General features: G+C 34.2%; 1 pseudogene; it reads right to left on the bottom strand.

The window, feature by feature from the left end:
* Positions 1-19007: 19007 nt before the first annotated feature.
* LOC124723472 lies at positions 19008-19125 on the bottom strand (annotated as a pseudogene).
* Between the last annotated feature and the right edge of the window lie 822 nt (positions 19126-19947).

The following is a 19947-nucleotide window of genomic DNA, read 5'->3' as shown; positions in this document are numbered from 1 at the left end:
AATAACTATAAGAAATCGTTATAGAGCTTAAAGAAGTATTTCTATTATGTTGTTTCCTGTTGAAATTTATAGTATTAGAAAAACAGACTTAAATTAAAATATGTTTTAAAACTTATTTATTTGATGAAAAGTGTCAAATACACTCACTAAAAATAAGAAATCTAAAGCTTGAAACATATTAATTTATTATATCTTGAAGAAGAAAAATTTCACATCACTGTGCATAAAAGCTTTATCTAGACACGCTTCAATTCGGATATCAAAACACAAAGAGCCAAAATTTCCTTCTCATTTATGTTTCATACATTTTAATAACAAAGAGAAGTTAGAAGATCGCTCAAACAGTGGTTAATTAATATTCCATCGTAATCAGAACTATGAGAAAAAGGTGAATACATAAAATTTTGTGGAACCTAAGTATAATGAAGAAGTTCGTTTGGTACTTACACAGTTTCTGAAAGTTTGTTACTTAAATTAACTAAATATATCCAGAATTAACAGCTGCTGATATTTCTAATAGACTCTGAAGAGAGAAATTAAATAATATTTAACGACAAAAAAGATATAAAACTGAATGAAAATTAAAATTAAATGACCCAACTTACACTATAAACATCAAAAGCATGAAGCAAGTGGTTTTTGTTATTATATTAGATACAGAAATGGACCCTGTAAGGATCCTGTTGCAATTAGACAACCCAACTGTCATAAAAATTGGTTGAAGAGAAGAATCTATAAGCTAAGAAAACACAGAAATTTTCCTGAAGAAAATGAAATGAAACATTTAACTTCCAAAAAGTAATCAAACTGTAATAAAACTAGAATTTGTTCTTTGTGTAAATAATAATAAAGAATTTCATCATCATGGACATTTCACAGGCAAATATATAAATCCGTTATGTGGTAATTTTAATATGAAACTAAAATACATTACTCACAAAGAAAAAAAAAATTTATAAATGAGAATTATTAATACATTTAGATTTATTGCTTCAAATCTTGATAAAGTCTGATGCAGTCATAAAAGAAGGATCAAATTAAAATTTATAAAAATATTATCTTAGAATATCAAATGAACTTAGTAATAAGAAATTGATCCATATTATTTTATAGACAGCTGGGAGAAATCTAAGGAATTTTATAATCTATGAAATTATTGTGATATTAGTGATGAGGATAATATACATGCCAAACAAATTTTGGAGGCATTTGAAACAAAAATATTTAGGAAAATGTCATGATTATATTGATGTTTTTTATTAGTGATATTTCTCAAAATTAAAAAAAAACTTGTTTAAAAGCTTATTATTTAGACTCTTTGTAGAATTTTACTGTACATGTTTATCGTTTGAATCAATGTTAAAAGTGAAAAACCATGGACTTGAATTATTACATGATTTTGATATGCTTTTAATGGTAACAAAAATTATAAGAGTGTGCACATCCCAATGTTGTAAGGGTATGTTAAGAAGGTAAGAAATATGTAGAAATTGTGATAAAATTATGATACCAACTTTTTAAATAGAATTGGATCAGCGTAATTACATGGTTATGATATGACACAATTGTAACAAAAATTATAAGAGTGTGCATTTCCCAATGTTGTAAGGGTATGTTAAGAAGGTAAATAATATGTAGAAATTGTGATGAAATTATGATACCAACTTTTTAAATATAATTGGATCAGTGTAATTACATGGTTATGATATGACACATTATACACCTCATGGAGATTTCTAATGAGGTGAACCATATTCCTCTGATACCGAAAAAAATATTCGAAATTTCAGACACTTGTGATACAGGTTATATTATGAAATGGGTTTTAAACTACCAAAAAATTTAAATAATGAACATAAATATCACCAGCTCATTACTAAATTGAAATTATGTCAAGAAATAACGAAAAATATTAGCTGCCTGTGATAATCAATATTATTATGATGTTTTCTAAAGAAATCTTAACTCACATTTAAGTCTAGGAATGAAAAAAAAATGTTTTAGAATTTCAACAATGTAATTGGTTAAAAATTTTTTAGATTTATATACTGATATGAAGAAATAAAAAAAACATTTAGAAAAAGGTTTATACAAATTAATGAATAATTCGTTAATTGGCATGACGATAGAAGACAGAGGAAACAAAGTTAGTGTAAAATTAGTCTTAGATATATGTGTCAAATTAACAGCTAACCCAATGTCAAAGAAGGAACACATTTTAAAGAAAATTTAGTTTCTAACATATTAATAAATTAAAATGTTGTTAATAAAAACAATTTATATAGCGATGTGTATAGTTGATATATCCATAGTTCTTATGTCTAGATTTCACTATAATATCATGAAACTGAAGTATGGAGAAAATATTAGACTTTCTCATTAAGATAGTGATAATCATATCTATATTGTGAAAACTGAACTTTTTTGAAGGTGTTAAATCAATGAAAAAAGGATTAAAGAAAAGGATTAAAGAAAAGTGTTGTTAAAAACATAAATTAACAACATCTACAATATTAAATTCTAAGCAAGAAACTTATTCTCTTGTTATTAACTTTAAGCCCTAAATATGATAAAAAATTTGTTTTGGAAAATAAAACAAATATATGGACACCATAAAATAATTATTTTTAATGGCATTAATATTTATTATAAATATTCTTAAGTTTGCTGTATTCTTGAATACATTTTTTTATATTTTCATGAATATTTGTGCTAAGATGTAGGACTGTTATACACAAAGTTTAATTCTTTAATTTCTTGATAACGTAAAACTTATTATGAAGTTATGATTTCAGAACATATGTTTTTACCCTTTTTAGTCGTTAATAATATTTTGTGTTTTATTCAGTGTGAATTCGTTTTAAATGTTCATTAGAATGATGTTTTCAAAACTATTTTCATTATACAGAAAGAATTTGGCTCTTATAACATATTATTTCTGATATTCATTTAAACAAGGTCTACCCATAATGAGATTTTCACTCTGCAGAGGAGTGTGGGCTGACATGAAACTTCTTGGCAGATTAAAACTGTGTGCCAGACCGAGACTCGAAGTCGGGACCTTTGCCTTTCGCAGGCATGTGCTCTACCATCGGAGCTATCCAAGCACGACTCATACCCCGTCCGCACAGCTTTACTTCTCGCAGTACTTTGTCTCCTACCTTCCAAACTTTACAGAAGCTCTCCTGCGAAGGAGAGCTTCTGTAATGTTTGGAAGGTAGGAGAAGGGGTACTGGCAGAAGTAAAGCTGTGAGGATGGGGCGTGAGTCGTGCTTGGGTACCTCAGATGGTAGAGCACTTGCCTGCAAAAGGCAAAGGTCCCGAGTTTGAGTCTTGGTCCAGCACACAGTTTTAATCTGCCAGGAAGTTTCAAGGTCTACCCATGTTTCTATAAACAACTTTTCATATTACTGTGAAGTAAAATTATCAAATGATTTCCCAACTCTGCAGTTTATACTAGCATTATACTACATGGCTTCCATTTACTTAGAAAAATGTAACAGAAGAATAAAAAGAAAGCAAATAAATATAAATGTGAAACTTAATAATATTAAAAATTAAAATTTCTAATAATTTTTTCTAATAAATGAATGCACTCATAGACATTGACAAATGCTTACACATAATAATAATCAAGTGATAATGACATTAATAAAAAATTATCCTTGATGTAAAGCTACAGATTAGCTGAAATAATAGAATATGGAAAACCCCTGAATGCTACACAAATTCATGAAGATTAAGAAGATAAGTTTTATTCTGCTGATCTTAAATGGGTCCATGATTCAGAGACACCTAAAAATTTACATCCTCAAATTACATTTATCAATAAATCAAGTTTATACTTAAAAAGTGGGCCACTAGTGAAGTTTCTCGATCAATATCGAAATAAGGAGAATTTAACATAATGGATGATGTAAAACAACACTATGTAGATGAAATAAATCACTTGAAAGAGCTACATAAAGTCAAGGATAATTTTAAAAAACTGAATTCAATCATTTAATAGAGTTACTGACATATTAAAAAAAACGAATATAATTTAAGAAATGGCTCCACATGCTATGTAAGAAATAAATTAGAGAGATTTATGGCCTATATTTGTTACTTTAAGATTATATGATGTTAAGTTTAGATATAATTTTTATGTTATTTGAACACAAAAAGACATCCTGAGTGCAAAGAAGTGTTAAGATTTGTTAATATCCCAAATAAATAAATTATGTTTCATAGAAGCACATATATTTTAAACACTGAGTTTCACAGAAGTATTTTAAAATATTAGATACATCAGAACAATTGTTGTTGTGGTCTTCAGTCCTGAGACTGGTTTGATGCAGCTCTTCATGCTACTCTATCCTGTGCAAGCTTCTTCATCTCCCAGTACCTACTGTAGCCTACAGGCTTCTGAATCTGCTTAGTGTATTCATCTCTTGATCTCCCTCTACCATTTTCACCCTTCACGTTGCCCTCCAGTACTAATTTGGTGATTACTTGATGCCTCAGAACATGTCCTACCAACCGATCCCTTCTTCTAGTCAAGTTGTGCTACAAACTCCTCTTCTCCCCAATTCTATTCAATACTTCTTCATTAGTTATGTGATCGACCTATTTAATCTTCAGCATTCTCCTGTAGCACCACATTTCGAGAGCTTCTATTCTCTTCTTGTCTAAACTATTTACGTCCATGTTTCACTTGCATAGATGGCTACACTCCATACAAATATTTTCAGACACGACTTCCTGACACTTAAATCAATACTTGATGTTAACAAATTTCTCTTCTTCAGAAACACTTTCCTTGCCATTGCCAGTCTACATTTTATATCCTCTCTAATCTAATTCCCTCAGCATCACCTGACTTAATTCGACTACATTACATTATCCTCGTTTTGCTTTTATTGATGTTCATCTTATACCCTTCTTTCAAGACACTGTCCATTCCGTTCAGCTGCTCTTCCAAGTCCTTTGCTGTCTCTGACAGATGTACGATGTCATTGTCGAACCTCAAAGTTTTATTTCTTCTCCATGGATTTTAATACCTACTCCAAATTTTTCTTTTTTTCCTTTATTGCTTGCTCACTATACAGATTAAATAACATCGGGGATAGGCTACAACCCTGTCTCATTCTCTTACCAACCACTGCTTCCCTTTCATACCCCTCAACTCTTATAACTGCCATCTGGTTTCTGTACAAATTGTAAATAGCCTTTCGCTCCCTGTATTTTACCCCTGCCACCTTCAGAATTTGAAAGAGAGTATTCCAATCAATATTGTCAAAAGCTTTCTCTAAGTATACAAATGCTAGAAACGTAGGTTTGCCTTTCCTTAATCTTTCTTCTAAGATAAGTCGTAGGGTCAGTATTGCCTCATGTGTTCCAATATTTCAACGGAATCCAAACTGATCTTCCCTGAGGTCGGCTTCTACTAGTTTTTCCATTCGTCTGTAAAGAATTCACGTTAGTATTTTGCAGCTGTTGCTTATTTAACTGATAGTTCGGTAATTTTCACATCTGTCAACACCTGCTTATTTTGGGATTGGAATTATTATATTCTTCTTGAAGTCTGAGGGTATTTCGCCTGTCTCATACATCTTGCTCACTAGATGGTAGAGTTTTGTCAGGACTGGCTCTCCCAAGGCTGTCAGTAGTTCTAATGGAGTGTTGTCTACTCCCGGGGCCTTGTTTCAACTTAGGTCTTTCACTGCTCTGTCAAACTCTTCACGCAGTATCATATCTCCCATTTCATCTTCATCTACATCCTCTCCCATTTCCATAATATTGCCCTGAAGTACGTCGCCCTTGTATAAATGCTCTGTATACTCCTTTTACCTTTCTGCTTTCCCTTCTTTGCTTAGAACTGGGTTTCCATCTGAGCTCTTGATATTCATGCAAGTGGTTCTCTTTTCTCCAAAGGTCTCTTTAATTTTCCTGTAGGCAGTATCTATCTTACCCCTCGTGAGATAAGCCTCTACATCCTTACATTTGTCCTCTATCCATCCCTGCTTAGCCATTTTGCGCTTTCTGTTGATCTGATTTTTGAGACATTTGTATTCCTTTTTGCCTGCTTCACTTACTGGATTTTTGTATTTTCTCCTTTCATCAATTAAATTCAGTATCTTATCTGTCACCCAAGGATATCTACCAGCTCTCGTCTTTTTACCTACTTGTTCCTCTGCTGTCTTCACTATTCCATTCCTCAAAGCTTCTACTGTACTTCTTTCCCCTATTCCTGTCAATTGTTCCCTTATGCTCTTCCTGAAACTCTGAACAACCACTGGTTCTTTCAGTTTATCCAGGTCCCATCTCCTTAAATTCCCACCAGAATAATCAACATAATTAATTTAAAAAATTTAATTCCTTTTTAAATTAGCAGTTACGGCATACCATTAGAAACTATCAAATTATTATTTCCAACAATGATATTTATTTCTAAATCCTGAATTCTTATATCATGAAGTGAAACAAATAAAGGAGATTTTCGTTTAAAAATTGTAAAACACTGAGCTCTAATTTAGGTATAAAGAAAGCAATAACATTAGTTTCTTGAAGAAAATATTGCTCTCTTTCCACAAACACCTTATAATTTAGTAAAATTTATATTTATTGACTCCAAATGTAAAATTTCAGCAAATAATTAGCTATAGTTTTTTCTTTACTTCAATAATTTGATTACTAAAGGTTAAAACTTTTCCACTACTATCTTTTATTCACATGTATAATTTAACATTGCACTCTGAAACACGTATGTAACGCAGCAGCAATGGCGAGGCATTGCAGCATCTCTGACCAGAGGGTCTGCGCTTGACCGCGCGAGTGTTGCGAGCAGTTCGCTAGTTGTCGCTATGCAGAGCAGTACTCTGTCTGTAGTCGTGGCAGTCTGTAGCTCGATCTAGTTGTGAGCAGTTCGCGAGTAGTAGTCGTGCAGTGCAGTACCTGTCTGTAGTCGTGGCAGTCTGTAGCTCGATTTAGTTGTGAGCAGTTCGCGAGTAGTAGTCGTGCAGTGCAGTACCTGTCTGTAGTCGTGGCAGTCTGTAGCTCGATTTAGTTGTGAGCAGTTCGCGAGTAGTAGTCGTGCAGTGCAGTACGCTAATAGTCGTCATGCAGAGCGGTCGGTCAGTAGTAGCAGCCCAGTGCGGTTGTGTGATGTAGGCGGTCGGCAACACTGGTCAAGATGCTGAATGAGGTATACTGTTAATTAATATAATCATTAGAGAATGTAAAAATTTATTTATTGTAATTATTCTCCAACAAGTGCCCCAATAATAATTTTTATTTCAAAAGCATTTTTTTCAAAATTTTATTTTTTATGGAACTAAAGATTTCGTTGCACTTCCCATTTCATTCCACTTCTTTTAAAGAAAATTTTCAGTAAAATCACAGAAAAAAGGAATATTATCATTTGCAATGCAGTTCCTCCAAGCCGTGCAGAAAGATAAGAGCAGAAATTTGACATCCATTTATTCTGAGGTAAGACTTTAATTCCGATTGTTTTGCACAGGGCCAAAGACCGATATTCCGGTTTAATTGAATCATTATTATCACTGATATTTTCTTGTCACTGAATGGACTTTAATTTTTTTATGAAAAACTTATACTTGAGTCAGATTGCGAATTTCACATTTTTGTTCCCATTGTCAGTACATTTCATTGTGGGCAGGTTACGCTTAGAGCAATGTCCATTAGCATTCTTAAATAATATTGTCCATACATTTCTTTATAAAATTTTGTGGGGAGGTTACACTCGGCTCCCATTTTATTAAACAATATTGTCATTTTTCATTTAAAATTACGGTGGGGAGGTTACAACTCAACTGTAACTTTTGAACAATTGTATCTTTTTTAATATACACCTATATGACTCATTAGACTGAATAAATTTTCCTAAGCTTTTTAAACTCTATTTACAAGTTGTAATTATTATAGTTTTGCCATCACAATAAAATTTATTATAATTTGTTGTAATATTTTGAGTCTAAAACTTGTGTGAAACCAACTACTGCAACATATTCGTAACTATCTCTTATCAGGAGAGACTGTATTACTTTTTAACTGAGATAAGTATTTGATTCAGTATTAGTATTGAACTATATAACTAAGTGAAACTGATTGAGAACCAAAAAAAATTCCTGAAAAGAAATTACAAAATAAAGATTGTAAAATTTTTACAAAATCTATTCGATGTGCTGTAATAGGACGAAGTGCATATGAAAAAACGACATTAATGGTTAGTAATTATATTTTAGGTCCATGATGTTTAAATTTGAATAAAATTAAACATGTATATATTTATTCTAAAAGGTTAGATCAGCAAAACCAATATTTAATTGAGAATAATGAAGAAATTTTAGCAGTCAATGAATTTTAAGAAAATTCACTTGTGATATTCGATTATTTCACTCTCTGTACCAAAGGTGTAAATAGAGTCTATTTAACAAAAGGTAGACATAAAGGAATATGTAAATTTTATTTTGCCAAAACATTTTCAAAAATACCAAAACAATTAACGAGAGATACCTGAATTCTTTAAATAGTTTTTAGAGAAAATTATAATTGCAAAATATGACCATCCAAAAGGACCTAGTATACTTTTGCTGTACAATTAGAAAAAGAAATAATATTGTAAAAGAAACAATAAAGAATAATTGAAAAAAATGGAAGCAACGACCAAGCACAGAATACGAAAAATTTAAAAAGGGAGATCAACCTCATATTGATAGAAGGAAAAAATGTTAAACTAGGAATTAAAGATATGGTGATGTTCTGAAAGCTATTGGAGCAAATAGAGAAACAGGAGAACAAATGGTTGTTGACCTTCCTTGCCACCATTATTTAGACGAAATTGAGAACATTGCAACAACTAAACAAAATTTTGGCTAACAAACATTAAGTGAATCAGAAAGAAACAATTTCTTAAAGAACTGTGTTGAAGAGAATAAAAACAGAAAAATTTGAAAGATGAAGAATGATATATTGTAAAATAAATGTAAGTGAAAGAATGTTAGAATATACAAAACACATAGGAGACCAAGTTTGGGATTAAGACTTCTTGGCACATTTAAATTTCTTGGTTGATGATAGCACATGTGATGGGACAGATGGATTAATGGATCTTTTAACAAAAAAACTGATTGCTATGAATAATATGAGAGAAAATTTTACTTATCCTTATTTATCAAATTATGTGGATACGTTATTTCTCTAAAAAGGAAGATATTCTGGTTAATACCCAAATAAAATAAAATCAAGTAGAGCAATGAAATGCAAAAATTAGTAAAAGGCATTGTTAGAGTTTATTTTCCGATGTTACCAATAGAAATAGGATCAAGTACAAATGAGAAACTAGGAGATGCTTTGGTAAAAAGTACAATGAATAACCAACTGAATGTATTTGGATAAATGATATCAGAGATTTATTGATAGATCAGCAGTAATTAATGTAGATGACTTAGGTGGAAATAGAATTATTATATTGAGAAACTCGGAATAACAAAAACGTTAATTGACAAATTTAGTGACTTAGTAATAATAAATCCAAAGGTATACCTTATTAAATTAGATTTTTTAAAATCTACTTTACTTTTTGTATATCTGATAAATGTGACTGAGGTTTAGTAGACACTTAAATTAATAAATTAACATTTGAAATAGACATTTGAGGTTATAATTATTGTGGTCCAGGTACAAATTAAGAAGAGATACTAACTAGAGGTGAACAAGGAATAAATAAATTACTCAAAGATACCAAAAGAATATTTTTCACAGAGACAATAAAAAACTAGAAAAAAGAAATGGAGCAGATAAACACATTCAATAAACACTCTATAAACAATCTTTAGTATAAGACTATTAGCTATGAGCCTCAGTGAAAATGGTTGAATATTATTTTTTTAAATAAATAATGTTACATATTTTTCAATATATTAAATTTTTAATGACAATTTGATAATGTCTGAAGACTGCTCTGGCAGTCACCTGTTTTTATTAAGTCATCATGAAATTTTAAGTCATATAAATGAATGATTTTTGTATCAAATATCTTTTGCTAGCAAGTGACAAAACTGAATATAAAACAATTAAAACTAAACAATGAATAAGCAAGTTGTGCTGTTAATTTTCTAACTGATGCTCAAGAAAGATAGATAGATAATGATGGTTGTATGAAATTTACTTATAACTCTCAGTACTCTATTGACGAAAAATTTATACAACATTTATCAAAAACGGTATATGAAGTAGGATTTCTACATTTCTTATGGGCTGCATTTCCATGGAAATCTGCTGCTGGGTCATTGGATGGACCAGCAGCTGTGATACATTATACAGTAAGAAACAAGGAAAAGGCTGATAAACAATTAGAAAAACAAGAAGGACATAATTTGTCATTAGTGAAAATGGACAATGGAGTTCAAAAATTGGGAACAAAAATGTTCAAATACAAAATTTTGATACAGAAAATCGCCCTAATCTATAAAAAATTAAACATTTTAAGAACGATTTCGTGATTGATGTATTACCTAGTAAAAAAAATTATATGTGGTGCAGTTAATTTAGATATTTCTGATACTTTGGATTTCTTAATTTAATACACATAATGCAGAACCTATCTTTCCTTCTTTTGGTGGTAATGTACTATAAAAACAAATTACTTATTTGGGAAAAAACTGTTCACATTAAGATGTTGAATGTGTAAAAAATTTCATGAATTTTTTGTGGTCATTTGTATGTCTTTGTCTTAAGACTGTTGTCAGATAATTTTAGCAATAAAATAAAAATGAAATATTAAAGATTACCTTCAAATGTTAATAACCATGAATTAGAAAAGATCAATGCCCACCTAGAGGTTGCTTTGCCTGACATAAATCGGCTTTAGAATCAATATTAATAAAGAATTACAATAAAAAATTGATAATCTTGAACGAAAAATAGAAATTTTAATTAAATGAAATAATGAAGACTGGATGAGATCTTGGGATCAGTAATTGTTATGGTTGATGATGATGTAGGTGATCCATTGAATCATTATGATACTATCATGAAGGAATGTTTGAAGGGTGAATTAGAATTGGCTAAACAGGCTTTGTTTTCAAAGTTGAATATACAGTTTGTAACTATATTACTAAAATTTAAATAGAAAGAGAAATTTAAAAGTTTCCTTACTAAAAGTAATATATAAGAAAAATTAAATTATTTTAAAAATTTTAATGAAATGTATACAATTGATGTTAGTGCAATAGAATAATGTCATAAAAAGATAAATAACATTTTTGCAACAATTTATTATGTTTGGACGAATTTAATGGAATAAAAAATTATTTGTATGATACACCAATAATTGACTTTTTATTTATGACTGGAAATGAACAAATAACACATAATTCTAAATATATATTTATCCTTTAGAGGTTGTTGTGGAAAATGTAGATATAGCTCTATCATTTAATGATTTTGATATTTCATTAAGTGTGTTTGGTAATCTTTACAAAATAACTGCTGCTAACTAATCAGTAAAAAATTACATAAATCAAATTTTGTAAGTGTAAAATCTGAGATAGAGTTAAAACCATTGCAGAAGATGTAAAAATAATTTTATTTGGTGAAATTTAATCTTATGCAAATGGACATCCTAATCATATAAAGCATGTGCTTTTGGACAATCATGTCTGTTGTCTGAAATGTAAAAAAAATACTGATACACTCATCCAAACAGTATAACAATAAGTGGAAGACAAAGAACTGAACATATTTCAATTCTTTTTTAAAAATAAAATAGTAAATTTGATAAAGAAGTTGCATGTACTGTGACCCAGCCTAATGAGAGGCAGCCTTAGAGGTTTCTTCACCTGCCACAATTTTTGGATACAAATAATTATTGACTTATGTAAACTGATGAGAAAAATTTGAAAAGAAGTGTTATCACATATTTTGGTATAGATGATTTATGCCAAGGTGATCGAATAGGAATGGATTCCAGAAACTTAAAAGGAATTAAAAAATATGTAAGGGAAATAAATACTTATTAACTGTTACAGATGTGCGTTCAAAATATGCTTGGCTATTCCAGTTGAAGATAAAACATTTCAAATGTAGCTGATTATTTTGAAAAATTTTAAAGCTATGATGTCCAAGCAATTGACAAGCAAATAATTTTATTGTAACGATTTTCAAGAAATTATTAAAATATAAAATTAGTCATTAATCTACTTTTACACGATCGAAGCCTCCTGTTGTTGAAAAATTTATTAGGACACTATTGCGAAAAATGTGAAAAAAATTTGTTCTTCATGGTAATTGTAAAAGAATAAAGTTAGTTAAAAAGCTAGGTGATGAATATAACAATACAAAATATAAACAATATAAATGAAGGTATTAGAAGTTAATGAATAAATAAACCAAATTATAAAATAGTGGTAAAGTTCAAATCAGTAAATTAAAAGTAATTTTTGGAAGAGGTGAGACAGCTAATTGGTCTATAGAAATTTTTAGAATTGGAGTTATGATATATTCATATCCAATTAATGTAAGTGAAAATATGTAAAAGGAAATTTTGATGAAGAAGAACAACAGAAAAACAAAATTTCCAGATTCATACATTGCAGAAAAAGCTGTGAGAAAGAAAGACATTAAGCTTTTGTTAAATGGTTTGGTTTTGATAAGTCTTCTAATATTTTGTACCAAAAATAATTTTATAATATAATTTATTAGAAATGAATATAAAAATCTTAATCTTTATAAATGAATGAGATTGATAGCAATCAGTTTTAATCTTTTCCAGGGAATGGAAGATGTGAATATAGTTCAAGTATTTCTAATAAAGACATTGAAATTAATATAAATATTGGTGATATCTCAGTTATATTAAGTACAAAAAAGTTCTATTTTATGTAGAACAGAACTTCCTTTTATTACTTACCCATTTTTTTAAATTTAATTTCATCTCTCTCTGATAAAATTCATATTGTTAATAGAGGTAAAATAAAAAGTATCATAAGTAGGAGTTTTAATCATAACTTTTTCATTATGATAAGTGCTTCAGATTCTGTATTGTACTGGGCTTATTGTAATGAAGTCGGTATTGAAAAGAAAGATACTCTTCCAAAATAAGGTAAAATTATTGTATAAAACATAGAAATTATAATACCTATTGTTAAGAATAAAGCTGAATATGAGGTTGAATTAGCTGAATGAAGATAAAAAATCTTAAAATACCAATATCTTTCTGTGAATTATAAACTTCTGATATCGCTGGGTTGAGTAATAAAAATAATTTTGTGTTGTATATAACAAATCATTACAGGTCAGCAGAGTTTGATATACATTATTTTATTTTTATCATTTTTAAAACAAATCGAAAACATAAAGGTGCCTTATTCTCCATTAACTGATAACATTACATTACCGAATGTTTACTTAAAAAATGGAAGACATGGAATTTTCCCTCAAGAAATGTTGAATTTAGAGCCTTCAAATTAGTTTTTAGAATTTTTTCATTCATTTCGTGATTTTAAGCAAGTAACACAGTTAAAAGGAGATAATGATATAAAGCTATATAATTTTATTACAAATTATCCTATTTATGTTATAAATATGACTAAACTAAAAATATTGTAGTAACAGAAAAAACTGCTCTAAAATTATATGCCATTTTTAATGATAAAATTTGTAGTGATACTTTAATTTATATAATGTTTAATGGAAAAAAGAAAGCATAGCTGGGGAGCCTTGTTTGAAAAGTATGCTGGAAACAGAACTGCATTGGCCTCTTCAGTTTCAGTTATTTCCTTATTCCACATTGAAGAAACCTATTTTGAGTGGACCATCCACCAGTTGCCTGCCTACTTTTTTGCAAAAATGTCACCCCACTCTACCAACAGCGCCTATGATACAATGGTCAGTAATGTGGCTGCAGACTGTTGGGACTGGAACCAGCAGGGGAAGGGGAGCTGCTCTATGGCCACGTAACGGCTCTTAGAACTTGAGTTAGTCAATTTCTGGGGATGTCCACCCTCTGACTAACAGGTCTCACATTGCTGCGATGGCTTTCCAAGCCTTGGCTGACTTACCAGGATAGTGTAACATGCAGACCCAATAGTCAATTAATAGGCTATATACTCCTAGAGGGAAGTTACAGTCTCTGCAGTCAGTGGTATCCCCCTCGATTAAGAGAAAAGAAAAGAAAATATCCCCCTTGAGCAAGAGAATAGAAAAGAAGGGAAAAGAAAGAAAAGAAAAGAAAAGAAAAGAAAAGAAATCTGTCACATGATAGAAGACTGGATAAAAGGAATGAATCGTCAGACTGACTTCAGTCTGATGCATTTCAAAGTGCTGGAATTAGACCAGGCATCTGCCTCAAAGTCTGAAGACTGAGTCAACAATAGGTTGTTATGTCTCCAGAAGGAAAAATGACTTGCTTTTCTGATTCCTCTGAGTGCCTGCTTACTGTCTCATCGCTGTCTCTTCTCTACCTGCCACCTCCAACGCATCACTCTTTCCACTCTCTCTCTCGGCCCAACCTGTTTATCGTTGTCTGTCTGTCTGACTACACAGCTGTCTTCTGACTAGTCTCCGTCACTGTGTTCTCCAAGGCTTCAAATTTTCGTTTATATTGGCTCCATAATTGTCGGGACCCATTTTGAAATACCACCTAGTGACCGATCGACATGGTGTAGCCACCCCTCCCAGAAAATTCCTAATCTTGTGGTGGCTGGCATGTAAGCCAGGAACTCCTGTCTGGCTCTCAGGTGTCCCATGATGCAGGATTCTAGATTGTGGGCTGCAGCTTTCTGACAAATTGCTTGAGAAATACCCCTGCACTCCCGATTTTGTAAAGGAAGCAGCTACACAACAACAAACATGCTTCTTTGTAATGGGAATGCCTGCGCTTTGCTCAAGTGAACCCAAGTGTTCGTAACTTCGCAGTATCTCTCTTGCTCTTTGTCAGACTTCAAACGAGGCAACCCGTTCCCATTTGAGACAAACACTCCATTTAAGCCATTCCTGTGCGGCTGCAGGTAAAGTCTCTGCACCGGTCGTGACCTAAATGTCTCTCATGCTCGCAGCGCCCAGTGGCTAAGTATTACAATACAGAGACATGTTTCAGATTTTATAATAATATAAAAGTATCTGTCGCCATAAGTTCTTTTGGAAAACTGTAATCTGGTATTTTATGTAATCTCCGATATCAACAAATTCAGTAGTCGGTCACATGGCGATGGCAGCACTGAATCAGTGCATTAGTGAAACTTAAAGTTTTTCTGATTTGCTTATAAAGGCGAAAAAGTAATTACAAATGACAGATCAAAATTAAATGCACTTATCAACGAAATAAACGTAAATATACAACTCAGAAAACATGGTAGCTAAACGAAATGTTACTTTGCACAGGTCAGCTGCAGCATTCAAGCTGCAGCAGTTCTACTCACGTTACATCAAGCAAATCAAAGATTGATAAAAGCCCGAAACAATTCTTGGCTTAAATCAAGCTTTACAAAAAGTGGTTCACTGCTATATTTCTTCTAATAATTCAAATAATGTAAAACGTATTGCAAAATCGATTACTGATTTTTCTGACTGTACTATAGCATGTCGACAGATCACTTTTGTGCACCGTCATAGATGAATTCTAGTGAATGCAGACCTCTCTCGGTGGGTAAGACCGTCTTTTAGACTGTGATTGACTAATTAATGACGTCAAAAATGATTATGGTTTAACGGAGGATTTCAGGTATTTAGTTGAATGAAGGCGGGAAAGCAGAGCGACAGTGTAATTATTTAAGCGACTCTCTCAGCATTCGTCTGTAGTGACCTAGGAAAACCACTAGAAACCTAAAACACTACGGTCAGAAAGCGATTTCAATCCCACGCTTTCCGAGTACGGGTCCATTGTCTCAACCACTTCATCCATAGTTTGTGAATTGTGTGTCGGGCGATACATTATGTTACTACTGTCACTGAAAAAATCTTGCGAGACTATTGTCATCAACATTAACTTCATAAATACTCAGGATTCCGATCGCATCCTCTTTTTAGTACATTCCTGGCAAGGTAACTCTAGTCAGTACTGGACTGTGTGTTATTCGTTGCACGCGAACCTTAGCCTAAACCATCACATATTGATTCTTCTGCAATCAGCTAGTTTGGTAGGAAATCCGTCACATGAACGAAAAAGGATTGTTGGTGATTCTAAACTAAGTTATCGATTTCTTTCAACGTGCAGTAATATCACCGGCTTTGGTTGCTAGGCGTCTGAGAAGTCATATGTATTTAGAGACCGTGTTCCGTGATTCATTGAACAGTGGTGTAAATGTTGTTAACAGCATTAAATTATCATCCTTATTCTAACATAATGCTTTCGTTATTCCAATCGTTTTGTAGCTCCATATATCAAGAAATCTCAGCAATAACTTTGTGCTTCTGTAGTGATCGCTTCAGGTTTCTGTAATTCTTAAAATGTGTTACCTGTTCATGTAAATAAGTAACTTTCACTATATAATGACTCTTCTGGTTGTTTCACAGATAACCAGTGAAGTTAAAAGGGACGTGTACTTATTGACATGTACACACATCAAAAGAAGTTTTGCATCACCTCGGTTCCGAGAGTTCCGGAACCTGTACAGAAAATTGGAATACAGATCAACATAAACATCATATCCGCCCTTTTTATTACTCATGAAAACCACACATTGCATGTTGTACCACCATACAGTGTGACCTTGAGAGGTGGTGGTCCAGATTGCTGTACACACTGGTACCTCTAATACCCAATAGCACGTCCTCTTGCATTGATGCATGCCTGTATTCGTCGTGGCATACTATCCACAAGTTCATCAAAGCACTGTTGATCCAGATTGTCCCACTCCTCAATGGCGATTCGGCGTAGATGCCTCAGAGTGGTTGGTGTGTCATGTCGTCGATAAACACTCCTTTTCAATCTATCCCAGGCATGTTAGATAGGGTTCATGTCTGGAGAACACGCTGGCTACTCTAGTCGAACAATGTCGTTATCCTGAAGGAAGTCATTCACAAGATGTGCACGATGGGGGTGCATATTGTCGTCCATGAAGACGAATGCCTCGCCAATATGCTGCCGATATGGTTGCACAATCGATCGGAGGATGACATTCACGTATCGTACAGCCGTTACAGCGCCTTTCGTGACCACCAGCGGCGTACGTCGGCCCCACATAATGCCAGGCCAGAACAATAGGGAACCTCCACCTTACTGCACTCGCTGGACAGTGATTCTAAGGCGTTCAGCCTGACCGGGTTGTCTCCAAACACGTGTCCGACGATTGGCTGGTTGAAGGCACTTGCGACACTTATCGGTGAAGAGAACGTGATGCCAATCCTGAGCGGTCCATTCGACATTTTGTTCGGCCATCTGTACCGCGCTGCATGGTGTCGTGGTTGCCGAAAAGCATTATTCAACATGGTGGCGTTGCTGTCTCTCTCTGTATCTCCTCCATTACCGAACAACGTCGCTTTGGTTCACTCCGAGGTGCCTGGACACTTCCCTTGATGAGAGCCCTTCCTGGCACAAAGTAACAATGCGGACGCGATCGAACCGCGGTATTGACTGTATAGGCATGATTGAACTACCGACAACACGAGTCGTGTACTTCCTTCCTGGTGGAATGACTGGAACTGATCGGCTGTCGGACCCCTCCGTCTAATAGACGCTGCTCATGCATGCTTGTTTACATCTTTGGGCGGGTTTAGTGACATCTCTGAACAGTCAAATGGACAGTTTCTGTGATACAATATGCACAGTAAACGTGTATCTTCAGGAGGTCTGCCAACCGGGGTGATAGAAAACTTTTTTTGGTGTGTGAACAGTCGGAGGGAATAAGAATTACCTGACACTTTAGGCACAATACTACAAATGCAAGTAACTTATTACAGAAACACGGCGATAGACCTGTGTAACGGCGCCCGTACAATGCGGGGTTGTAGTACGCTGTTGGATTCCAACAGTATGCGATAAGTGCATGGACTTATGCATACAAAATCTGTATTGTAGCCGCGTAATCCGTGTCCCTTCTGCTTGTAGTCAGAGTTCAATACGTTGGTCATTACGACGAAGCTCAAGAAGGCACTTCAGTTGCTTTCTCAGAAGCCACATTGGCAAAAAATTCTCATGACCGTCAGAAGGGAGGTAAGCTACTTCGATTGCACGCTTTCTTGCTATGAGTCGTGGTACATCAAACACAGGACTTGCGATTTGATTTCTCGAGACACGCACCTGGTTCCAGTTCGTTTCCGTCTAGTGTACTCTTTCACACAACTGTAAACAGAGGTGATGATACGGCGGTGCTAATAGCAGCCATACACGATGCATCGGTATATCCTATGTGCTTCATCGGTATATGCTGCCTGCCGATTGCTAGGGAACAGAAATGTTCTTAGACAGGAATAGTCACAGAACAGAGGTGGCGCGGTATATTTATAACGAAAAATGGTACAGATTTCACCACATGGGAAACCGGGTTAACAGACACTAATAACGGCCAAGTTTCATTGAAAATTCTCATTATTAGAAATGAGAAGGACCGCTCTGTATGCCCGTTACAGAAAATTTTTATAGCCAAGATCGCGTTCAAAGCAATATTTTATTGACCCGTTTTGACAGGTAAGACTGTCATCTTCAGCTCTTCAAACGCTTATGTGGTTGTACGACATTGTGCATTCATTAACATGGCATGAGCAATGTCATGAGCAATGAACGCACAATGGAACATGACGCACAACCAAAAATGTTTTGTAAGATCTGACGATAACAGTCTCACCTGTCCAAACTAAAACTCCGTCCGAACAGGCCAGGAACGCCCAACGGTACCGATCGGCCACCGTGTGATCCTCAGCTTACAGGCGTCACTGGATGCGAACTGGAAGGTCATGTGATCAACACACCGCTCTTCCGACCGTACGTCAGTTTACGAGACTGGAGCTGCTACTGCCCTGTCAAGTAGCCCTTCAGTGTGCCTCACTAGAGCTGAGTGCATCCCGCTTGCCAACAGCGCTCAGCAGACCGGATGGTCACCCATCCAAGTACTAGCTCAGCCCGACAGCGCTTAACTTCTGTGATCTGACGGGAACCGGTGTTACCACTGCGGCAAGGCTGTTGGCCACCTGTCGAAACTGGTCAATAAAAAATAGCTTTGAACGCTATCTTTGCTACAAAAAAATCTCTTGATGCAGGTCATACTTTCAACACAAATGTCAATATCGGACTCTCAGTAAGAAATAAGCCCTCCTCGGGCACTAATGCACTTGCTGCACCAGTTATTCGTGCTGGCTACCAAACTATTAAGGAGTCATTGTCCTCAAGGCGGTTCTCAGGTATTGCACTGTTCAGAGAGAGGGTGTTAGCTGAGAAACATATCTGCCAAGAGCATCTCAGGCACGCTCAATATGGTTTAGGTCTGAGGAGTGCACAGACCATTCCATACGTTCAATATCCTCACTTTCCAATGTGTCCGACACCTCAGCGACCCTGAGTGGGTGGACATTATCAAATGGCTCTGAGCACTATGAGATTTAACTTCTGAGGTCATCAGTCCCCTAGAACTTAGAACTACTTAAACTTAACTAACCTAAGGACATCTCACACATCCATGCCCGAGAGGATTCGAACCTGCGACCGTTCCAGATTGTAGCGCCTAGAACCGATCGGCTACTACGACCGGCTGGACATTATCGTACGTAAACAGAATGTCGGGACCTAACACACCCCTAAACAGACTGACATGATCCACAATAACCTTCTTGCAATACTGCTGTGCTGTAACGGTACCTCACGCAAAAATATGCAACGGTATTTGGACACTACGCCTAAAGCTTGCCCAAACCGTAACGCCTAGGCCGTACCGTAGGCCTTCATGAGCATTCTGTGGTGTTGAACACGTTCCGCTCTCTGTCCACTCTACCTGGGGCAGAATCACTTTCCAC

The sequence above is a fragment of the Schistocerca piceifrons genome, chromosome X (genome assembly GCF_021461385.2).
Source record: "Schistocerca piceifrons isolate TAMUIC-IGC-003096 chromosome X, iqSchPice1.1, whole genome shotgun sequence".
NCBI lineage: Eukaryota > Metazoa > Arthropoda > Insecta > Orthoptera > Acrididae > Schistocerca > Schistocerca piceifrons.
This window is presented reverse-complemented; position numbering and strand designations above follow the sequence as displayed.